Raw genomic sequence first — 23,391 nt, forward strand, 5'->3', positions numbered from 1 at the left:
TGTCTGATGAAAGAAAGAGTGAAGAAGATTCAAAGTTTCTTCAGTTCAGTTCAGTTCAGTCGCTCAGTCGTGTCCGATTCTTTGCGACCCCATGAACTGCAGCACGCCAGGCCGCCCTGTCCATCACCAACTCCCGGAGTCCACCGAAACCCATGTCCACTGAGTCAGTGATGCCATCCAACCATCTTATCCTCTGTCGTCCCCTTCTCCTGCCCTCAATCTTTCCCAGCATCAGGGTCTTTTCAAATGAGTCAGTTCTTTGCATCAGGTGGCCAAAGTATTGGAGTTTCCGCTTCAAAATCAGTCCTACCAATGAACACCCAGGACTGACCTCCTTTAGGATGGACTGGTTGGATCTCCTTGCAGTCCAAGGGACTCTTAAGAGTCTTCTCCAACACCACAGTTCAAAAGCATCACATCTTCGGCGCTCAGCTTTCCTTATAGCCAACTCTCACATCCGTACATGACCACTGGAAAAACCATAGCCTTGACTAGACAAGACAAAGGTTCTTGGAAGAAAGCAAAAATGAATAGTCAAACAACCTAGGCAGCGTGGCCCACGAAGGAAAAGGAGCCATGTTCCCTTTGCATTTGAATCCCGGGTCAGGGCCCAAATTTAACCACCACACAGATGGAGCAGAGGTCTAGAGAGTTATCTGAGGTCTGGACAAACTTCCAGAGACTTCTCCACTCAGGATGAAATTTCTCAGCTGTTCTGACATGCATCCATCCTATCTAAACCACCATGATGAAATCACAAAACAACTATTTCTCAAAGTCCAATATACAATGTTCTGAAGCCTGAACTTCCTAATCACCAAGCAAGTATCCACTGAATATGCATGACAAGGATGCCACAGGGGTTCCCAAGAGTACACCTGGAGAGCCTCAGCCTTGAGGAGACGGCAGCTGAACTGGGAAGATAAGGCTCCACACGAAAGAAGTGAGATGACTATGGGACACCAGGAAGCATTACGTATTATTACTATAAATACAACTAAATAAAGTGAGCTGTGTTTCCAGCTGTTTATAAAAGTGCTGGCACATGAAAAAACATAACAGAAAGTTTAGAGAAGTTGCGAAAAACCTCCTGAAGAATGAAGAAGTTAATTTACTTTAACCAAAGCAAATAGCATTTGGGTGTGGGTGCTGGGATTACCCTTTTGATGAAAAAAGCATATTTTCCATTTAAATTAATAAAATAACTAGTAATTCATTCCTTTATTCCTTCAACAAACATCCAGTGCCTTTCAATGAATAACAAATATGCAAACCCTAGCCTAGGCCTCCCAGGAAATGTCACAGTGAGAACATTTCAGCTTCACTGAAAGTGGAGAGACCACAGAGGAGAGAAACAGGTTCTCTCCACCTTCCAGAGAAAGAAGAGAACAGGAACCACTTCAAATGGACAAGCAGGTATTCATGAAACACAGTTTATGGCCACTAGAGGATCAAAGAAGGGTCTCCCCAAATTTGTGACAAGTAGGGCCTTGAAAGGCACAGGGAATGCGAACATGGGGCTGGAAAGACTATCCTGGCAGAGGCAAAGGCAAGCGTAAGGACACAAAGGCATGAGAGCAAATGATGTGTGTGGACCACAGGAAGCAAGGGGGAGAGGCACCTTCTGCATGACATGGGGAGGGAGGGTGATGGGAGAGAGGAGGACAGGAAAGGAATCCCAAATGCCGTGCTAGCAGTTTGGCCTGCACAGTGAAGACCTGTCAGCACACAGTATTCATGAGAGAAGGAAATTCTGTAAAATATAGATTAACACCATAGGTTTTTTTGTGTTTTTTGTTTGTTTGTTTTAGGATTTTAGTTCCCCAACCAGGAATGAACCCAGGCCCACTGCAGCGGAAGTGCAGAGCTCTAACCATTGCACTGTTAGGGAATTCCCAAACCCAAAGTTTTAAGAATTTTCTTTGCTTGTTTTTGAAAAAATTCCAGACACACAAGAAGAGTATGTCAGCTCTTTTCTAAATCTTATTCAGAATGGAGAAGTCGAGCAGCTGACCACCCATCACACCTTGAGCAAGCAGTGCCTTTAAATCTGTGAACTAACATGAGCCAGTGGCTAACAAAGTGTTACCAAGCCAACATCCTGCTCTGCCTGCTTTCATGAGCAAAGAAGATGCTATAATTAACCCAGTGTCTGAAAGCATACCACAAGCACAGTTCACAAAATGCTTAGAAAAATGGTTCTTAAGTAGAGAAAACACATCTCCTACTGTTTATCTTGTTTACACTAGCTATAAGCTTAAAAAACCAGTGTCCTTGCTAGTGCTATGTCCTTAGTACAAAGGGGGACCTCAATCCTGGCCTTGTTCCCAGATTCCAAATGTGTGAATCCCAATGAAGGAGCTTCTGTTCCACTGCAGAAGCATGTGGGTTCTCGGGGGGAGGTGAGAGGGACTCAGATCTTGAGTTTCAACAACCCCACCTCTTCGCAGCTTCCTGACAAACATCAAGACCGCTTTTTCATTTTAGTCATCACCCATGGGTCTTTCTTCCCCACTTTTCACCCACCTCGGTTAATAGGTATCGAATTTCCCATCCAACTAACCGTTTTCACTTAAAAAGCCCCAAACATATTAAGTATACCCAGCCAGCAAGTCACCAGCTACCCCCTTAAGTCATATACAGTTCATGAATCAGAACGATGTTAAGAGGACTTAGTGGAATGCCAGGCTCCCACCCACCACAGGTCTTACTGGCTCTGGTCGGGGTGTGGGGAGGAGGTGATGATTATTTAGTGGTGCTAGTGTGAATTCATCACAGTGACATCCGTCGTTGTCCTCGTCACCTTCATCATCATCATCCTCATGATGCCAAAAAGGTAAGGCAGAGAGAGCCCTACGGACAGAGCCCTGACCCAGACTTTAAACGAACTCATGGCGGCCTCTCTACCTCCCTGGAGATAAGGAGAAAGAAGTAGAAAGGAGAAGGAAGGATGGATCTGCTCCTCCTGTAAGTCCACGCTGACTTCCGGAGGCTGTCGATGCTGCTGATCTTCCCCGCACAGGCTGGCTCACCTGTCACATCCGACCTGCTCCGCCATCCAGTGGTTCGTGCTAGCTGCAGAGTCCCTAGGCTGCCGGGTTTCACCACACATCGACGGCTTCCCAGCACTTGGCAGAGGGTTCTGGATCAGCAATCTACTACACATCAACCCCAGTCTTTTCCAGCTCACACAGACAAGCAACCGTTTTTCTTTCATTCACCAGGCAATTCCCCGGGCCCTCCTCAAGGTCCTCGAAGTTCAGGATGAGAGGACAGGGCTAAGACCTTTATGCAGCCCCACCTAGCTGCTCTAAATGAGCTATTCAAAGTGTCAGTTTAGTTGAGCTTTAAAGCAAAGGATGATGGTTCTTCCCGTCCCCTCCCCAACTCACCCCACTTGCTCTTCAGCTTGAACAAAAATAGCCCCACAGCTGAGGCTGCCATGACAACCGATGAAAGTGTGGGCTCACCCTTGTCCACTGATGATAAAAACCTGCCTGCAGCCTTCCCACCCACCCAGCTGGGGTTGGGGCCCTCCAGCCCTCTCCCGAGTTCAACCTTCAGGAAAAACTTCTGTGAGTACCAGAGCCAAGTCGCTCCATGCTCAACTGAGAAGCCGAGGGATATTTGGAGCTCTTGCACCACCCAGTGCCTCAGAACTTTTTAATGTGTTTTCATTTGTTTCTTTCAGTATCCCCAGGCACATATGACAGATATGACCACCTCCCTTTTGCAGATGGATAACTGGGGGCACAAGGACATGAACTGGTCAATGCCCTCGGTCATTAGCTTCTGGATTAATGGCAGAACCCCATTAAGAACTCAAGGCTCCCATCTCCTCTCCAGTTCCGAGATCAAAGAACAGCTGCTCTTGGGAAACACAGTGCCAGTGGGGAAATCATTTCCTTGTATGAGCTGCTTCTTGGCCACAGGTTGAAGTGCCCTCAACCAGTCTCTGGGATAAATCTGGAAAGGGTTGGGGGAAAAAAATCTGCTGCCCCATTGTCGGAACCAGGTTCCATAGAAACCCATTCTATCCTGAACCCATGATCTTTGGGGCTGCTTCAGTGAGTGGGGCTGCTCACTGGCCAAGTTTATCAAGAGCCTTAAGATGCACTGTCCGTAACTACATTTCAAAGGCCACCACTGGGGAGAAAGTTCTCCACCAGGGCTCTCAGGGCTGGAGGCCAGCAGGCCCCTGTTTCATTGTTCAGGAGACCCCAGTGTTGCTAACAAAGCAGGGGCTACCACAGCCCCCCACTAAAGCTTCCTCTTTCTTCATCTCTTTTCAACACTTATAAATGTGCTTCCTTTCTCTATGTAAATTTCGTTCAAATGGCATGACACAGGTTTGTAATGAGGCCATTAATAACCAGCTTTTAAACAGCTTCTTCTTGGTTTCCTGGTTCAGGAATCAGTTCTAATCTAAGCAGACACTGATATCTGGATTTGCTGGTATGAGGACAGACAAATGGGCTTTGTTTGGGGCAGACTATGACAATGCAATTCATTTTCCCCCAGCCAAGAACTGAGGCTGAAGGCAGCTCTTGATAGCAGAACCAAGCTTAAGAAATTGTAAAGAAAATTCCTCTTTCATCTATCTGCCACTCAGTCATCACACTTCCAGGAAAGGCCAAGTGGGCATTTACCTTCCCCCACTCTTGCAGATCTTTAGCATTCTGACCAGCTGAAACTATGAAACTGGACTGGTCAGTTTCACTTTCCATTTCTGGAATGGGTAACTTTCTGTCACTCTTCACCCTGAGACGTTGTATCTGGGTTTCAAGTATGGTCAAGCTGGGATGGGAGCATTCTCTCTTTGGTGATTGGCTTAAAAAATACAGAACAAGATGGTATCCAAATCAGCTTAAATAACTGTGGGCCAAAATAAAAATTTCTTTAATACAGGAGCTGCTGACTGCTCCCAATAATTAAAATCTGGGCTATGAGGGGCAAAGTTCTAAAGATATGGTGTAATATCTTCTAGCAACATAAATGCAATTACTAAGGAGCTCTGGAAGAGATAAGAGTCAAAGAGGGAGGCCCAGATTCAAGTCCCCTCTCCCAAGTCACAGGGTACCATAACTTTTCAAAGCTTAAATATCATTTCCTTTAAATTGGGAATATTCACACCTGCCTGGTCTGCTGTACAGGCTTACTGGGATGAAGTGATAAATGAAGCCCTTTGAAAACTGAAAAGTACTAGACAAAGTTAAGTATTTGTTATTTTTGTTATTAGTCATTTAACAAGTGGCGGTTCCTATGAAATGATTCTCTGTGTGGAAGTGAGCATCCAGTAGTGCAGGGCTAGCCAGTCATATGTGACCCAGGAAGTGACTGTCAGGCAACCCAGGGATGCTCTGGGTAACCATGGAGACAGACACCGGCAGAGATCCTCCTACCTCCAGGCAGGCAGGAACAGCAAGGCTTGATTATCCACCATGAGCAGGCATGTGCCCCCACCAGACTGCTCAACAGATCACTGTGGCAGCTGACATGGATTTTTAAAGGGGAAACTGAGCTGCCATGGGCTTAGGGTTCTGTCACAATAGAAGCCTGCCTTCCCCGGGCACAGTCACACTCTCTAAGAGGTGGCATGGCGAGGGGTAGCGTGGCACAGCAGTGAGTGAGAGGACTCTATGCATTCAAACTCTAACTCTGTCACTTAATTCCCTGTGCCTCAGGTTCCCCCATGTGCAAATGGCACCGATAATATCACCAGCCTCACTCAATAGTGTGCAGCGAGCTGATTCATATGCAACACTTAAAGGAGTACCTGAGGAAGGTAAGTACTGAAGAGTGATCAGCAATCAGAGCCGTTTGTTTGTCAACCAAATTGTTCTTCCACTAGACTGTGATTTCTTTGAGGGCAAATTCCTTGACATTTATCTCTGGATGCCCAGGGTCTAGAAATCACAGTGAGAGATCAATAAATGCTTCTTGTGTGAATGGATGAATTCATGAAAGACATGAGACCAACCACCTTAGTCGCCAGAGCGGGGAAAATACAAACAGGGAGGACCACTGCAAGGCCTCAAGCCTTTTAGTGTGGAATTTAAAGACAAACAGGAAACTGTCTAATCCCCAGTTTACGTTGGCAGGCTGAACCAAGCTGTCCTCAGCGTTTGGTGTGGTACACTGTCTCAGTACCGGTCTTCTGAGAAACAAACACTTAAATGGGATTAAATATGCAAGGATTTTACTAGAGAAAGTGCCTGCAGCAGAAAATGAGGAGGGAGGCTGGGAGAAACACCAGATGGCCTGAGCCTGATTGAAGAACAGTAGGAAGGAAGGATGGGTGAAAGCATTCTAGAACGTTCCACAAGCTGAGGCTGGCTATTGGAGGAATCCTGTGCTGTCTGGGAGCCAGTCTGCTGCGGCATCCCCATCATGTGGTCATTGGCTGGGAACAGCCAGTGGGAAGCAGGGCCTTGCTCAAACGCCATGATGGATTCAGAGCACAGGCCTGAGGCCCCTGGTCAGCCGCACTCCTAGAGCTGGAGGTCTGCCAGGTGGATTCTCATGGCCATGACGTGGTAGTCCTTAACAGCACGGGGATTTGGTGATCTTACCAATCTAAGGTGAATCCTTGCTCTCACTGGCCCGCTACCTTAAACGAGTAACTCAACCCCTCCATGCCTCATTTTCCTTATTTGTAAAATGAAAATTACAATTTCAACCTCTTAGGATTGTTATTATTGAGCACTGTGCCTACACATATTAAGTGCTCAATAAAAAGGCAGCTGTCCTATCCTTGACCATTATTGTTACTAATCATGAAGTACTTCTATTAGCAATTAGAATATGAGAACAGCATGCTTGAATTTGAGTTTCATGAGTCTACGTAAGCCTCAAAACTATGGTTTGGCGTGATCACAATTCAAACAAGCAAACCAGTTTGTCTACAAATGAAAGGTCATAGGGACTTTTCTAGTCTGGCTATTTTCTGAAAGGGAAGGGTAGGTCTTGTGCCGGAATCCACCTATAGCCACAAATCCCTCCGCTTTCTTCCACTGGCTGCACTTCGCCTGCAGCGTCCTTGGCCCATCCCCTGCCAGCTGTCCACCTTTGAAGGAAACCATCATTCACACACCTTCCCCCCAAGACCAGGCTCTGAGAGGCATGGTCCTGCTATGCTGTATGTTCTGAGCACCTGTGTGGGACTCCTTGCTTGCCTTTGTGACCTTAATTCTTTCTTTAAAACCTTGGCTGACTCTCTGGCAGTGGTCACTGCTGGCCGCTGCTGGCTTTTGGCCACTCCATCTGACTGGAGTCCACAGTGTCCCCTTGCTGCACTGGCTCTGACCCGAAGCAGTCACAGTGTTCATGGCCTCAGTTCAGCGGGCTTGGGCCTCTCCCCGGCCTGGCAGACTCTGTGACATGTGGCAGTAACAAATAAGAACCCACAAAAAGGAGCCCCCAAACTGGAAACCACACTCTGATCCCTTCCACTGCCACCTCACAGGCTTTTTCTCTAACCTCCACTTCCCAGAGGGTCACCAAAAACATGCTGGGCTTTCTGGGTTTCGCTTGTTTTTCTTTTTTTAATCTTTGAAGGAATGACCTTCAGTTGTTTTTTCAAACTGAAAAGAGTCAAAATCAAACTAAAGATTATTGATTTTGTTTAATAATTAACCTCTTAACAGAGCTGATCAAACTGTTTCTTCCAGAATGATATTCTCCATTTTACAGGGACTTTTTCAGGGAATTTTAAGCTTCCGTGTTGGAGCTGGAATCCAATGCTTGAGCTGCTATGTGTCAGCCTGAGGTCAGAGTTGAGGGCAGGAAGTTAAGAAATTGGTCGAGTGCCCCCAACCAGGCTGAGCAGGCTTTCCCATCTGAGAAAATATGAGGTTTCTCAGAAGTGGAGGTAAAGCCTCAGAGCAGTAACCATGCTGGCCACTTGTACATACAACCAACAAAAGCACCAACCCCATCCCTGAACTTGGCTTCTTTTTCTCCTCTGGTTATTCAATCAGAGCTAGGAAAGCACTGGCCACCTGACACCAGACATGCCCAGTGCCCAAGACAGAGAACTGCCACCACCAGGGAGGCAACACTGGTTGGACAGTCTTCTGGCCCCACTACACATGCAAATATCCACAAGCTTAGTAATTAGCCTCTTCATACCACCTTGGCCTCTTGTTTGCATTGATCCCTCTCACTAACTGGAAAATCAATCAGATTTGGTTTCCCTGCAAATCCAAATTCTTATAAATGATCCCCTGAAGTAAAACCTGGACATTCTCACACTCCCACCTTCAGATTAGCGATTCATTAACCACCGGGCCCCCAGGGAGGCACATCCCTGCTCACAGAGTGCCTGCTCTGTGCTAAGGTAGAGTGGACAACACAGTGGTATTTCAGGTTCTCTGTCGAGCCCTGACCTCTGTGAGTGACACTGCACCAGCCTCACCAACTACATTCTCTCTTCTGTAAAACTTCTCCCCAACAAGCCCAGTCTGGTTATGTGTCATACAAGATACACAGCGTGCGATCACACTTTCTGTCAGAGTCATGAGCGTGAGGGCAAATATAGTTTTCACTACTATTTTATGTTTAATTACAGAAACCACTAGAAACCTAATCAACATTGGGACCAGTATTAAGAAAAATCTATTTCAGTGATTCACATCTTCTCAGAGGGGAGAGAGGAGTGTTTGCAAATGTGATGGATTAGGGTGGAGAAGCTGTGTAGCTTGTAAAGCACAGTCAATATTCTATCATGTTCAAAATTTTTAAACTATAATTTTATAGTATGAACTATGGAAGGGGGATGTTTATCGAAACAGACCATGAGTTACTATAAAATGGGAGGAAAACTGCATCCCTGTAAACCTGGCAATGTTTTGTCTACTTCTTCCCCTCCCCCAGCCTCTGGGCCCCTCCCACTAAGAGCCCACAGTTCACAGAACCTTGTCTTGCTCACTTTTCCTCTCCATATTGCAGCCCTTTGCATGCTGTGTTTTGCAAACCCAGCAGTCACAATATGGTTTATTTCCCTTTTGGTTAGGGTTCAGCAACCTTCCAAAAGTGGAGAGCCCAGACACAGACTCCTATAGGCAAAAAGGACCGTGACTCACTCACATGACGCAGCCAAGGAGCACCTGGAAGGCTCTCATGCACAAAACCTCCCCCACCTCCACATTCGACTAATAAAAGTTTCACCTGAGCTACCCTGGAGATAATGCAAATGCCCTGGGGAAAAGTTCAGCTTCGTGGCCACTCACACCTTAGTAAGAATTATTTTTGAATCTTAGATCATCAGAGTTTGAACGACACTTGAGAATCATTTAGAGCAAAATTCCACTCAATAAAGGCTTTTTTAAGAAAATCATAGTCAATCTCTATTTGAATAGTTAACAGTAACAAAAGTTCCCTTCTTGAAAGGGTATTGGAATTTTGTGTGAAAACTCATCCTTATCTTCAGCCCAACTCTGTAGAATCTATTAAGATGGTTCTGCTGCAAGTAAAGGGAGTTCCAACTCAAGATGCCTTAAACAATAAGGACATTTATCTCTCAGAATAGCAAGTCCAACAGTTGGGGAGTTTGGGGGTGACAGACATAGGGATTCAGTAACATCCTCAAAATTTCAAAAGATGGGCACAATAAAGGAGAGAAACAGTATGGACCTAATAGAAGCTAAAGATTTTAAGAAGAGGTGTAGTCATGTACGGGTGTGAAAGTTGGACCATAAAGAAGGCTGAGCGCTGAAGAAGTGATGCTTTTGAACTGTGGTATTAGAGAAGACTCTTGAGAGTCCCTTGGACTGCAAGGAGATCAACCCAGTCAATCCTAAAGGAAATTAGTCCTGAATAATCATTGGAAGGATGGATGCTAAAGCTGAAGCTCTAATATTTTGGCCACCTGATGCAAAGAACGGACTCATTGGAAAAGACCCTGATGCTGGGAAAGATTGAAGGCAGGAGGAGAAGGGGACGACAAAGAATGAGATGGTTGGATGGCATCACCGACTCAATGGACATGAGTCTGAGCAAGCTCCAGGAGATGGTGATGGACAGGGAAGCCTGGCGAGCTGCAGTCCAAGGGTTGTAAAGAGTCAGACACGACTGAGCAACTCAACAACAGCAACATCCTCAAGGCCCCAGCTCCTTCCCTTTCTCTAGTCTATCATCTTCGGCTTGAGCTTCATTCTCAGGTTGGTAGCAAGAGGGCTGTGGCAGCTGCAGATTCACTTGCACCAGAAGAAAAAGAGAAAAGTATTCCCCCAAGCATGGAATATGGAGATGGCGCCCCACTCCAGTCCTCTTGCCTGGAAAACCCCATGAGTGGAGGAGCCTGGGAGGCTGCAGTCCATGGGGTCGCAAAAAGTTGGACACGACTGAGCGCCTTCACTTTCATGTATTGGAGGAGGAAATGGCAACCCACTCCAGTGTTCTTGCCTGGAGAATCCCAGGGACCGGGGAGCCTGGTGGGCTGCCGTCTATGGGGTCGCACAGAGTTGGACATGAGTGAAGTGACTTAGCAGCAGTAGCAGCAGCAAGCATGGAATATAAACTCTTCTTGTCACTCTGTTTTAGCTTCTATTATATGCACAATAACTGTCACCAAAGGGATGCCATGTACTCACTGGCTCCACTCACCATCCAGCAGGGAAAGAATGTTAGAACTTCCACTGTAACTCCACCATCCCTACCTCTTAGGAACCTCCACCTCAAATAGAGTTTTCCTTTCCCCTACAATTCAGAACACAGCCTCAGCCCTTTCCACAAAACCGTGGTTCATACATATTTCTAAACTCCCTGGTTGTCCTTCTCTGGACATAATCTAGTTGGTCAGTTTCCTCCTAAACAGGTGTCATCCAGAATGAAACACCATTCTAGGTAGAATAGAGTGAAATTACAATATTTCACAACTGGGAGCTATCTTTTTATTAATGTAGCTTAGTTTCCTTATCAATCAAGTAGTCAACCTTAACCTACACTTCATCTTTACAAGTTGAATGCCACACTGGATTTCTAATTTGTTGCACAAACTGAGTTGCTTTTACGACATCAGAATAGAACATAGGATCATCCCCACTGAACTAGATCAAGATAATTTTGAATGATGCTTCTGCCACTCAAGTGGTGCCAGTGGTAAAGAACCCACCTGCCAGTGTAGACATAGATATGTGGGTTTGATCCCTGGGTCAGGAAGACTCCCTGGAGGAGGACATGGCAACCCACTCCAGTATTGTTGCCTAGAAAATCTCATGGACAGGGGAGCCTGGAGGGCTACAGTCCCTAGGGTTGCAAAGAGTTGGACACGACTGAAGTAACTTAGCATGTATGCACTCAGTGTAATAACTATCCAGCCACCTATAAATGTTATCCATCTATTAACAGAAATCCGTATTAGTTTGCTAGCATTGCCATAACAAAATAATACAGACTAGGTGGCTTAAACAAGAGAAATCTATTTCCTCACAGTTCTGGAGGCTAAGTCCAAAATCAATATATCAGCAGGTCTGCTTTCTGGAAAAGAAATCTAAGACCAGAGTCTGGTTCTCCACTAGATAATCCTTTAAAGAGGGCCATTAATGGACAGCCTAATCTAATTACCTTCTCTGGTTCAGCTGACATCAGTCACTTTGGAGAGGACATCTGGACCATATCGAGGAGAGTTTAGAGAGAAAGATTGTTCTGGAACCTTGGGCATTTCTACTAGAGTGTTTCCATAGTCGGAGTGCATGACTTTGGACATGAAGGTGCTGAATCAAGGGCCTGCTGAGCAGTGAGTTGTATGGAGATTGGAGGGAAAAAGCTACAAGGTTATCAAAAGGCAAGTTCAGTTACTTCCCAGTTTTACTTAGGACATGAGTGGCGGCAAATGAAATTGAGACACTGACAATTACCCTGAGTGTGCATAGCATGGGCTTCCCTGGCGGCTCAGTGGTAAAGAATCTGCCTGGGCAGGAGGTGAGGATTCAGTAACTGGTCCAGGAAGTTCCCCTGGAGAAGGAAATGACAACCCACTCCAGTATTCTTGCTGGGACAATCCCGTGGACAGAGGAGCCTGCCGGGCTATAGTCCATGGGGTCACAAAGAGTTGGACACGACTTAGCAACTGAGTTTGAGCTTTTTTTTGAGCTTTTTGTCCATAGCATAGATTGGCCATGCCTGTCTTCACTACTCTGGTCTGTAATTAGTCAGGTGGGGGTATTCTGCCCAGGGACTTGAAGACCCCTGTCTCTATAGACATGATGAATAGAAAGCAATTGCTAGGCTTTCTCACTGTAACCTTCTTTAAAAAAACATACACACACAAATAGGAATAATAAATAAGTATATTTATTATACTTAATAAGTATACTTATTATTGTGTGTACTATTAGAGCAAGTACACATAAATACAAAAGAATTAAGTAGGTAGCAATAAAGAGTAAGAGTAAACAATTACCTGTTTGTATAATAATTAGCTCCGTTACTTGCTCATCCTTAACTATTCCTTCTTAGATTACATCCATTAATTTAAGAGGCAAAAGCCTACTCTCCAGGTAGATTTACAGCTCTAGTGCCTGAAGCTGTAGGGTAACATAATGTTATTAACCCCTCTGGCCAGGTGTTGGCTTGTTCTTCCTTCCTGTTGATTTGAGCAAGCACTCAAAAGATGGGGAGTAGAGACTAGAGGGTCTGCAGAGGACATTCAGCCCAGCTCCTACATCCAGTGCTTGAACTGCTTTCCTACAACCAAACGCCTATTTCAAACTAATGAACCTGGCACGTGGGAGCTCATCTCTGCAAGAGCTGCCTCTTCTCTGAGGAAGCACTCTTGTCTTCAGCCTCCTCAAGGAAGAAATTGTCAAGGTAGAAAAGCACCGTTTTTCATTCCCTGCTCTAACTTGTACTGCCTTAGTCACCATACATGGTTAGTATGTGCTGACATGATACCTGGGTGGGGAGAGAGCTGTGTGACCCCATTTTTCTTTTTTCCCTTTTGCCTCATTAATAAATGCTTTTTAGCCACTTCACCAACTGACACCAAGTCTTGCCTCTGGTCTCTAATCAAAACCTTAGCAGGGTTTTATATAAACTGAAATTTACATTCAACCATCACCATAGCAACCACCACAGAGAATTAAATACAACTTTTCCCACTCTGATATCATCTACTTTTTTTAAGAGCTGTTTTTCTTTTCAGTTGCAAATCCAAGCTATTCAGAAGATAACCATTAAAAATCTATTTTGAAAACTGCATTTAAAAAGATTGTAACAAGGTTCTAAAAACAGGCATTTGAAGTGGATTTTAAACACTTAGCACCATACACTTTCTCCCTCAACTGGTGGCTGTACATTGCTGAAGTCTCAAGGGTTTGCCTCTGCACTGAGAACTGCTAAAATCAAAACAAGGCTTCATTTATAATTGTGACAACCATCCCATAAAAAGTGCCCAAAGATGATGACCCTGAGCTAAGGCAGAAGATTCTGCTAATTTCAAAATGGATTTGCATCATGTTAAAAAAAATTTTTTTTTAATAAAACAAGGTTTTGGCTTGAATATTCAATGTGCAGTCAGCAAATCTGAAATTTTCAGGATTCACCTGTTGACTGAAGAGGAGATATTTAATTATGGGTGTGGCTCACGGCCATGTGGAAATATGCAAAGGTAATGGAGAGTAAACTAGAAATAAAAAAAGGATAAAATATCCCCACCCAAGAGATCTACTTTTTTATTAGTTTAGAGTACAATGCCGCAAGAGCCCTGAGTATTTGCAGCTGTTGGAAATATATTTCAGATTTAGACAAAGGTAAGAAAAGATATCTTTCTAAATTTTACTGAGACAAAAAAAATCTACTTATGACACTAACCTCAATAACAAATTAATACACACCCATCTCATCACTTCCTCTCATTCCCTTGCTACTTAAAGTCCCAGAAATTGGCAATTCAGATGTACTGAAAATTTAGACAACAAAATTGTCATTTTTCATAAGCCAAATAATTCGGTCTTGCTTATTTCCTGAAAACCAAACTATAATGCGGTCCTCCAATTGTTCATTTATTCATTCATCAAATATTTATCAAGCACTAGATGCTACCATATGCTGAGAACTGCATCTCACAAAGATGAGTGAGACTTCATCCAAGACCTTGAGAGCTTTACTTTTATAATTCTATCAGATGGCAGATGTTTTACACCAAAATGTCAGTGAACTCTTAACACCTTTTCTCTCAATGAATTCTCTCAAGGTTCTATCTGTACACCGGAGGTGATGCCCATCGCTTGGCTGTACACATGACCTCAGTATGGACACCAGAGACTAGGCCAGTGGCTCAGTTTTACTACTAAGACCTAGTCGAGCTCACCAGAGGACTTTGATTTTGAAGTTTCTGAAAATGTCCTGACTTGTTCCCAGCGTAACTCTGCTACTCAGGAAATAGGGATGAATTCTACCCTAAATGATAAATGATAAAGAAGCCTCCCCAAACACTTCTAACAGTCAGGTGCTGTGGGAATCAAGGCAGCTCTTGAAGGAATTCAGTCATCCTTTTCCACTTAAGTGTTGACATAGCTAGATAGGCAACGTAAGCAAACGGTAGGGGTATTTACAGATAATGGCCAAAATATCTTAGATGCCCAAAAGTGAGAAATCTTACATATTAAGAGAGTGTTATCTCACTTAATAAATGTGGAGAGTGCAAGACCAGGAATGGGATGCTGGTTTCACATCAAGTGCCAACTCCAGTGGATGGGGTTGGATGTCCAGACCCCTGAGTGAGACCAATGCTGAAGCCCATCCCAGGTCACTGAGAAAAGATGGCTTGATGTATGGTCTGAGAGCAGGCAGGCAGTACTGTACAATGTACGCTGCTCTACAAGACCATGGTGGGGGAGCCTGAGCAGTGCTGGAGGAGGAGTGAGGAGATACATGCCTCTGAGTTACCTAGGGCAGTGTAGAGGAATACTCAAAAAGAAGACCCCGCAATGCACTCAAAGACCAATGAACTGGTGTCAACGATCTTAAGAAAAAAGGCTGAGGCAGAATCAGCAGAATTTAAGACAGAACGGGTACCTTCCAACTGACCAGAAAAGATGGACCAACTGAACACATTCCATATTAGGAAAAAAATGGACCAAGAAGGGTATGAAATGTAAAACATAAATATGATCACAGAATTCAGAGGTCAGAACATTTGAGATGACACCCTTTGATGGGTATGCCGGTTGCCAATTAATAAGATAGGGTGAGGATAAAGTTCAATCCTTTTCTAACAGTTGAAGAGCCCATCCAATACATGCATTGCAACCAACAGAGGGGTTCTTGGCTTTTCATTTATTTTTGCTTTTTTAAAGATAAGTATGAAGATTTCAATCTCCCCCAACATAGCCTCCTAGTAATAAAACAGACGTGTGGCTTTTGAGGTCAAAAGAAGCAAAGAATGTCATTTTGAGTATCTTAAGGCTGTAGGTTTACTGCTTTTGAAAAATATAAATAAATAGATTCACAAAAGCCACAAAATTCAGCTTGAGTTATTTATGTCTTGATTTTTTTTTCAGACTTTCTTATGACTGGTGTTGAATCTAAAATAATCCCAGCATGGTTTTTGGGTGGTCATTCAGTGGTCATCAAACTCAAGGTGCACAAGCCAGCCTATCACTGGTGTGAATTAAGCAAAGAGAGAGCACCTCAAGTTTCTCCTTTCTGTTACGGTCCATGCAGCTGGGAGATGCAGAGGAAGCCTGGCTGTGGTTTGGCAAGAAGAGATGCTGACCAGCCTCACCTGCTACAGTCCTGGGGGCCATTTCCAAAGCTATATCAACAGCAAACTATGGGCCTCACACACCTGGCGATAGGAACGACTGTATCTCTTCCTCCGTGTTGCCAAGGGAACTGTCATACCCAACGTGCTTTCTGGGGTTGAAAAGATTATTGAACATTTATTATGTGCCAGGCACTGAGTCAGATACTGGGACTACTCAGCTGGATTCATTTTGTTTTGCAGCTCTCTTTCTTAGTTCATGGACAGCTGTTCTCTAATAGATCTTCTTGTTTCAATCCTAAAGGATCTCACAGTCTTTGGATCATAAAGATAGAAACATAATAAAATAGCTACTCCAGAACAAAGAGAAAGGTCAATAATAGGAGAATGCCTAATGCGACAAGAATGAGTCCCCAAAAATGGCTTTCTAAATCTCCATGTCTAAGTTTGGACATCTTAGAATCTTCAAGGAATCATTCAGGACATGTCACAAAAAGTTAACACATATGCAATTCATTTTTTCCCAGTAACAAGGTTAACAAAAAGCTCCTAAATTTATTGCGGGTTTTTTGGCCATGAACTGCGTGACTTGCCGAATCTTAGTTCCCTGACCAGGGATTGAACCCAGGGCCATAGCAGTGAAAGCAATGAATCCTAACCTCCAAACCACCAGGGAACTCCCCTAAATTTTCTTCTTTATTGAGCTGCAGTCCTGTAATGAATAAAGAGAAATTGGGAAAGTTTGTATACATCTCTGATCTTTTTAGGCTGATTTCAGAAGGACCAACAAGCTGTAAGAGAATATAAAGCAAGATAGAGAATTGTGCTTACGGTACAGGGAAGGGTCCCTGAGCAGCTGGGGTCTGTAGGCCCCACCAATGGACACATTAACCCCAAGAGCTCTGTGTTTACCTGTTTTAAGCACTGTGGGTATACACAGGTTTTGTTCAGAGAACTAAAAGTTTCTGCTGCTAACAACAACAAATCTAATACTGCAATAAAATTAAAGAAGTCAGCAGGGGGACAGATGGTACGGAGCTTTGAACTCTTCGTATTAAGACGTCTAGACTTTATCCTGTAGTCAGTGGTTCCCCATCTGGATTTAGCAAAGTCTTCTGGCAGCTTAGTGGAGGATGGGCTGGAGAGGTATGAAATGGAAACACGAAGACCAATTAAAAGACAGTTGTCCATGCTGCTGCTGCCAAGTCACTTCAGTCGTGTCCAACTCTGTGTGACCCCAAAGACGGCAGCCCACCAGGCTCCCCCGTCCCTGGGATTCTCCAGGCAAGAACACTGGAGTGGGGTGCCATTTCCTTCTCCAGTGCATGAAAGTGAAAAGTGAAAGTGAAGTCGTTCAGTCGTGTCCGACTCTCAGCGACCCCATGGATTGCAGCCTACCAGGTTCCTCTGCCCATGGGATTTTCCAGGCAAGAGTACTGGAGTGGGGTGCCATTGCCTTCTCCATGAGGTCAGATAAAAAGCAAACTGCAAAACAATGTATATAATAATCTACTTTGTTAAAAAAAAGTTTATGTGTATATATGTTATAAATTCACAAGAAAAGATCAATTAATTGAAAGAAAATCAAGAATAATATGTATACAATGATTCTATTTATAGAGAAAAAAGTCTGTGTGGATTTTATAAATTTATAAGGATGATCTGGAAAGGCACACCAAACTGTTTATGGTTGTTACCTCTGAGAGAATGAGGATTTGGGGACACAGACAAATATTTTCACTTTTTCCTCTACAGATTTCTAATGGTTAAATATTTTTTTATGACAAGCATGTATTACCTTTATAATTTTTGAGATTTCTAAAACTTTAAAAAAAAATTTTAAATTACCATAAAATAAAAGAAACAGTTTCTGTGACAAGAAATGATCAGGGCTTAAAACCAAACCAGTCGTCATGAAGACAGAAAGAGGGGAACAAACTCATCAGACAAATGCTGATCAAAGAGCAGATATGAACCTGGGGGAAGGAGGAGGCTGTGGGGGAGTGGGGGCCGTGTGTTTCCATCATCTGCTCTTGTGAGGTGGGCATTTTCACCGCATTTTACAGATAATGAAATGGAGTCTCGGAGAATCTTGCCCCCAACCCCAGAACTGGATACCAAAGCCAGGACTAGAACCCTGGCCCTCCTGCCTCCAGGTCTTAGACTTAACCTTGGCCAACTGATTTCTTCCTCCCCAGGGTCCTCTTCTGTGCTCAAGCTCTGAGCTAGTTCTGACAACACAGGTGGGACAAGCGGAGAACTGCAAGGCCGAAACCTGTTCCCATCCCCCACGTTGGAGAGCGAGTCGTAGGCACTGAAACTGTTCTTTGACAGAGAAATGCCCACAGACCAGCTTCGTTCATGAGGATTCTTGGGAGCACAGCCTGTGTTTCCTACAGAATCTGTAATGCCTCCGGAGCATCTAATAGAGCACCAAGTCCTCACTGCATTCGCTGAGTGGGTGTTTAATAAATACACATTAATGGAAGGGCAGCAAGATCGCCTGAAGCAAATATGAAACTGCATTTGATTCCTTATTTAGATCATGAGTGTTCTGAAAGCATTTTTTTTCCTGAACAATTCAGATGTAGGCAGTCAACGCACATTTGTGGTGGATAATGACTGTGCCCCTCCTGAGAGAGTGACTTAATCGCTCTGTCCAAGCGGCTTCAGCTGCAAAGTAACTAGAATATCTGTCCTCCAAGACTTCAACCAAGCAGCCAACCAACTCAGTAGCATTTACTAAGATCTCCGTGTTCCCACACTGTGCTAGGCACAGTGGAGAATCCCATGGAATAATACACAGGCCCCACTCCTACAGAATTTAAACTCTTACCTGGAGAACCCATTCGAAATTTGGGAAACGACTAGATAAATGAGTATTACCTGTGGATGTCCTGCAAATGAGTCCTAAAGTCCAGAGAGAGGAGAAACCATGGATATCAGAGCCTAAAGAAGATGGACAGCGGTGCTCAGTTGCTCAGTTGTGTCCGCCTCTACGATCCCATGGACTGTAGCCCACCAGGCTCCTCTGTCCATGAGACTTTCCAGGCAAGAATACTGGAGTGGGTTGCCATGTTCTCCTCCAGGGGATCTACCCGACTCAGGGATAGAACCCGGTCTCCTGCCTTGCAGGTGGATTCTTTACTGTCTGAGCCACCAGGGAAGCCAGTGAAGTACAGGATAGAGAGAAAAACCAGGGCTTTCCTTAGCCTCTTAGAAGCATAATGGCATTTCACAGTATCCATTAAAACACCCACAGCTCTCAGGTAATTCACTCTCTGTATGGTATGGCTGCTTGGTCACAACTATTTAATGCTCTCACCACCCTTGGTTTCCCTGATAGCTCAGATGGTAAAGAATCTGCCTGCCATGTGGGAGCCCTGGGTTGAACCCCTGGGTCAGGAAGATCCCTGGGGAAGAGAATGGCAACCCAATCCAGTATTCTTGCCTGGAGAATTCCATGGACAGAGGAGTCTGGCGGGGTGCTGTCTATGGGGTTGCAAAGAGTCAGACACGATTGAGTGACTAACGCTACTAACCCTTGGTTATGTACAGATTTAGGGACAAACAACCCTACCCCACCCCAACACACCATGGTGTTTCCCTTGTTTATTCAATAGGCTATACTAGTTCTCTGCTCCTTCGAGCCAACCATCACTCCCCACCCACCGGAGATGAGGCCTTGCACAAACACACCGCCTGCGCTCTCGAGGGTATTACCACTGATAGTAAAGGGGTCTGGTGATAAGAATCAAAGGGCAAGAATATGACCTCAGAGGAACTTAGCATTTGATGCTATCTCAAGAAAATACTCACACGAGCCTTTGGAAATTGACTGTAATATTTCATCGGAAAATCTGCCTATAACCTGGGTTCCATTTCTCATTTCAGCAGGATCTGTTTACAATTAGCTCTACACCCAACCTCTCCCGTGAAGGATACAAGAGCCTTCTGAAGTCTCTGGCCTCCAGCCGTGCCCACACAGCCACCAGACTGAACTTACTGAAAATCAATCTAGAGCATGTCAGATTCGACTTTTAGCTCTTCAAGGTCTCCCCATGGCCTTCAGAAGATAATCTAAGCTGTTTAGAGAATTATGGGGCTTTTCAGGATCTGGTCTACCCTCCAGCTTTCCCTAGAAAGATCTAGACCAGTGGTTCTCAAATTTTACTGTCCATCGGAATCATACTGAGTACTTGGATGTACTGGAAATACATATGTATTTCCAAATTGAAATACATATTTCCAATCCATTCCACACAAATATTCTGGTTCCTTGGGTAACAGGTAGGGCTCAGGAACATAAACATTTACCAAAAATGTAGGGTTCAAATACATGGGGAATGTGAATATTTACAAAAATATGAGTTTCAAAAATATTTGGTTCTCCAACAGACCCCAAAATATACGGTTCTCAGGTGGGTGTTTTCAGGATCACACTTTGAGGACACCTGATAGAGACACTGTAAAAATGGAACTGGAAGCAAGTAGTTTTGAGATGTCATTGAATGCAGTGGTTAAGTCTAGGGGCACTGGAGCAAGAACAAAGTTTTCACGTGCCATTGGGAAAGCGACTTTATGTTTCTGTGCCTCAGATGTGAAATGGAGATGATAAGGTGAAGATTCAGTGAGATAATCATTATAAAATGGTCAGCTCAGCATCTCACACTGTAAACACGATGCAACTGGAGGAAGCTGTAGGAAAAAAGTAAAAAGTAACACCACCCAGGTTTGTAATTGACAGTGTCTCTGGGTTGGAAGGGGTTTGAGGGACTCCTTCTTTAGCACCGCTGGCAGACGTTTGGATAAACATCTTTGTCTGGGGGCTTCAGGTGACCATGTGCTCACTATGGCTCAGCAAGGTAGCATGACTGCTCTAAGATATAGTCTTCAGCCTGAAGGCTTCTGACAACAGGACTTCTGGCCACCACCTTCTGAGGAAGCGGGCTCCATTGCTTAGCCACTTCAGGTGTTGACATTCTTCCTTAAATCTAGCAGAATTCTGCTTTTCGGTTACCACTGCCCATGAATTCTCACCTGACCTTTGAAGCATCATCAGACAACACCATTCTTATTTCCACACATCAGTCCTTCAAATGTTTGAAGGTAATTATCTTGTCTTCCCTTGATTTCTTCTTAGGAAGATGATCAAGTATACTGGATGAAACTCCAAGTTCAGAGTTAGAGGCCTGGGCTTTTGTCTCCACCCAGCTAAGCATCCTTGGGCAAGTCCTTTGACAAAAGTGAGCCTCCCTTTTACTCTAGCCCCAAATTCTATAATTCTATAACACCCTCCGTTAGTTCCTCTGTTTCCTTAGGCACAGGCAAGTTTCCAGATCCCTCATTGAGACAACTGTCTTTAAAGAAAAAACAAAAAACAAACTTTTCATTTTGTATTGGAGTATAGCCAATTAGTGGCTTCCCTGGTAGCTCAGTGGTAAAGAATCTGCCTGTCAGTTCGGAAGATGCAGGTTCGATCCCTGGGTCGGGAAGAACCCCTGGAGGAGGGCATGGCAACCCACTCCAGTATTTTGCCTGGGAAATCCCATAGACAGAGAAGCCTGGAGGGTTACAGTCCATGGGGTCACAAAGAGTCAGACACAACTTAGCAACTAAACAACAATAGCCAATTAACAATGTTGTGATAGTCAGGCAGACAGCAAAAAGACTCAGCCATACATATACATGTATCCATTCTCCCCCAAACTCCACTTCCATCCAGGCTATGTGGCAATTGTCTTTTGCATCGATTGATAAGGACAGAATATCAGATCCTTTCTGGGAAAATTCCCTATCCCTCCACTCTCACCAAGTGGTTTGAGTGGAAGCTGCCAAGTTTTTTAGAAATCCCACTCCCTGGGCTATCAAATGGGCCATTCATAGTCCTCCAATCTCCCTGGCCTAGAGTTAGGCACCTGACCCAAGTTCAACTAGCTTGATCCTACCCTGGAATTTTTAAATTGTGGACCTGAGAGAATAAGTGTCAATCCCTCTCTGGAGCTGGAATTGGGAGGACTGAGGAGTGGCAGTTCCTGGGAGCTTTAATTCTCCTTCTTGGAGATGCCTCATCAGAGAATGATTCTAGTTTGCAGAGAGACACAGGAAGAGAGGTGGAGAGGTAACTCTGGAGTTCAAGTCTTTAGTTCCGCATTATCTCTGAAGACTAACACTCCTACCCTTCCCACAGCTTAACTAATTCCTCTTGGGCCCAGGTCAGGGCTCTCTCTTTACAAGCAAAAAAGTCCAGAGTAATACACTCAGCTTTCTAAGTAGGCCCCCCAAAGAGACAGCTTTGGCTTATAGGTCTCTTCATCCCCCTAACCTAACTTTCCACTCCCTCACCTTCTGCCAACAGCTACTGCAGATGGGTAGCTACAGTCTGGGTGTAATACAAGAAGGGCCATCATTTCTTCCAGTCTGGCTGTTGTTCAGAAGGGAAGCTCAAGACTGCATCTTAGAGCAGGTGTGCCACCTTGCTGATTCATAATGAGCATGTGGTTACCTCAAATCCCCACCTCTCCTTCATGTAAACCATGGAAGCCAGGATTTTTCCTCCACCATGCTTTAATTCTATAGTTTAGTTTTGTTTGGGGGTGGGGGACGAGGTTTGAGATCTAATTGTAAATAAACACCTAGCCTTGTAAAATGTTGTATTTTGGATTGGAGCCAGGTTCAGCCTGTCAAGATTGTTTTGACTCAAGGTTCCATCATCAGTGGCAAAGCTTCCCAACTGGTCACTCCCAGTTGGAGGCAACAGTGCTCTGTTGAACATGCTTAGCTTGCCTTCAACTAAAACCACCAGACTTACATGCACAACTCTTACATATATATTCCTTCATCCTGCTCTTGTACAACTGTTTAATTATTTTCTTGAAGGCTGAATAGGATTTTATCTTGATTCTTATTCATTTTCAACTTATCTTTAGCCTGTCCTTCCAGCCAACTCACATTTAGGTAAATAAGAATGTAAAATTTCCAAACTGTGGGAATATAGTAATAAATACCTCTCAACGTTGCTGCTGTCTATAAACTTAAAGAAATGATCAAAATGCTCATTTTAAAATTAAGTAAAACTATGTAAAATTTTAGACAGTCCTAATCCAACCAGTCCATTCTAAAGGAGATCAGCCCTGGGATTTCTTTGGAAGGAATGATGCTAAAGCTGAAACTCCAGTACTTTGGCCACCTCATGTGAAGAGTTGACTCATTGGAAAAGACTCTGATGCTGGGAGGGATTGGGGGCAGGAGGAGAAGGGGACGACCGAGGATGAGATGGCTGGATGGCATCACTGACTTGATGGACGTGAGTCTGAGTGAACTCCGGGAGTTGGTGATGGACAGGGAGGCCTGGCGTGCTGCGATTCATGGGGTCGCAAAGAGTCGGACACGACTGAGCGACTGAACTAACTCACTTATCACTACTTGCAGAACATGAAAGCCCTGCCTGAAAGCCATGGTTAATTTGGGCAATTCATTACCATTAGATAAGCAGGTGTATAATATTTGCCATATCTACAGCCATGCCTTTTCTTCTTCTTTCCAAGATGGATGCTCAGGAAACTCATTCTTTCCTTAATGGATGAGAGTAAGGAACTATCAACAGGGCTCTTAGAAAACCACAGATCCCCTTTATTATTCATAGGGAGCTCCCTGACTTCTGCTTCATAATGCTGTACCCTCTT

The 23,391-nt window shown here is 44.3% G+C and overlaps 1 protein-coding gene across 1 annotated transcript in view; it reads right to left on the minus strand.

Annotated features, from left to right (window-relative positions):
- Positions 1–23,391, minus strand: part of PIK3AP1 (phosphoinositide-3-kinase adaptor protein 1) — a 110,187-nt gene that overhangs the window by 72,123 nt on the left and 14,673 nt on the right. The gene's annotated exons all lie outside the window — the stretch shown is intronic.

The sequence above is a fragment of the Budorcas taxicolor genome, chromosome 23, assembly GCF_023091745.1.
Source record: "Budorcas taxicolor isolate Tak-1 chromosome 23, Takin1.1, whole genome shotgun sequence".
In the NCBI taxonomy this organism is placed as follows: Eukaryota; Metazoa; Chordata; class Mammalia; order Artiodactyla; family Bovidae; genus Budorcas; species Budorcas taxicolor.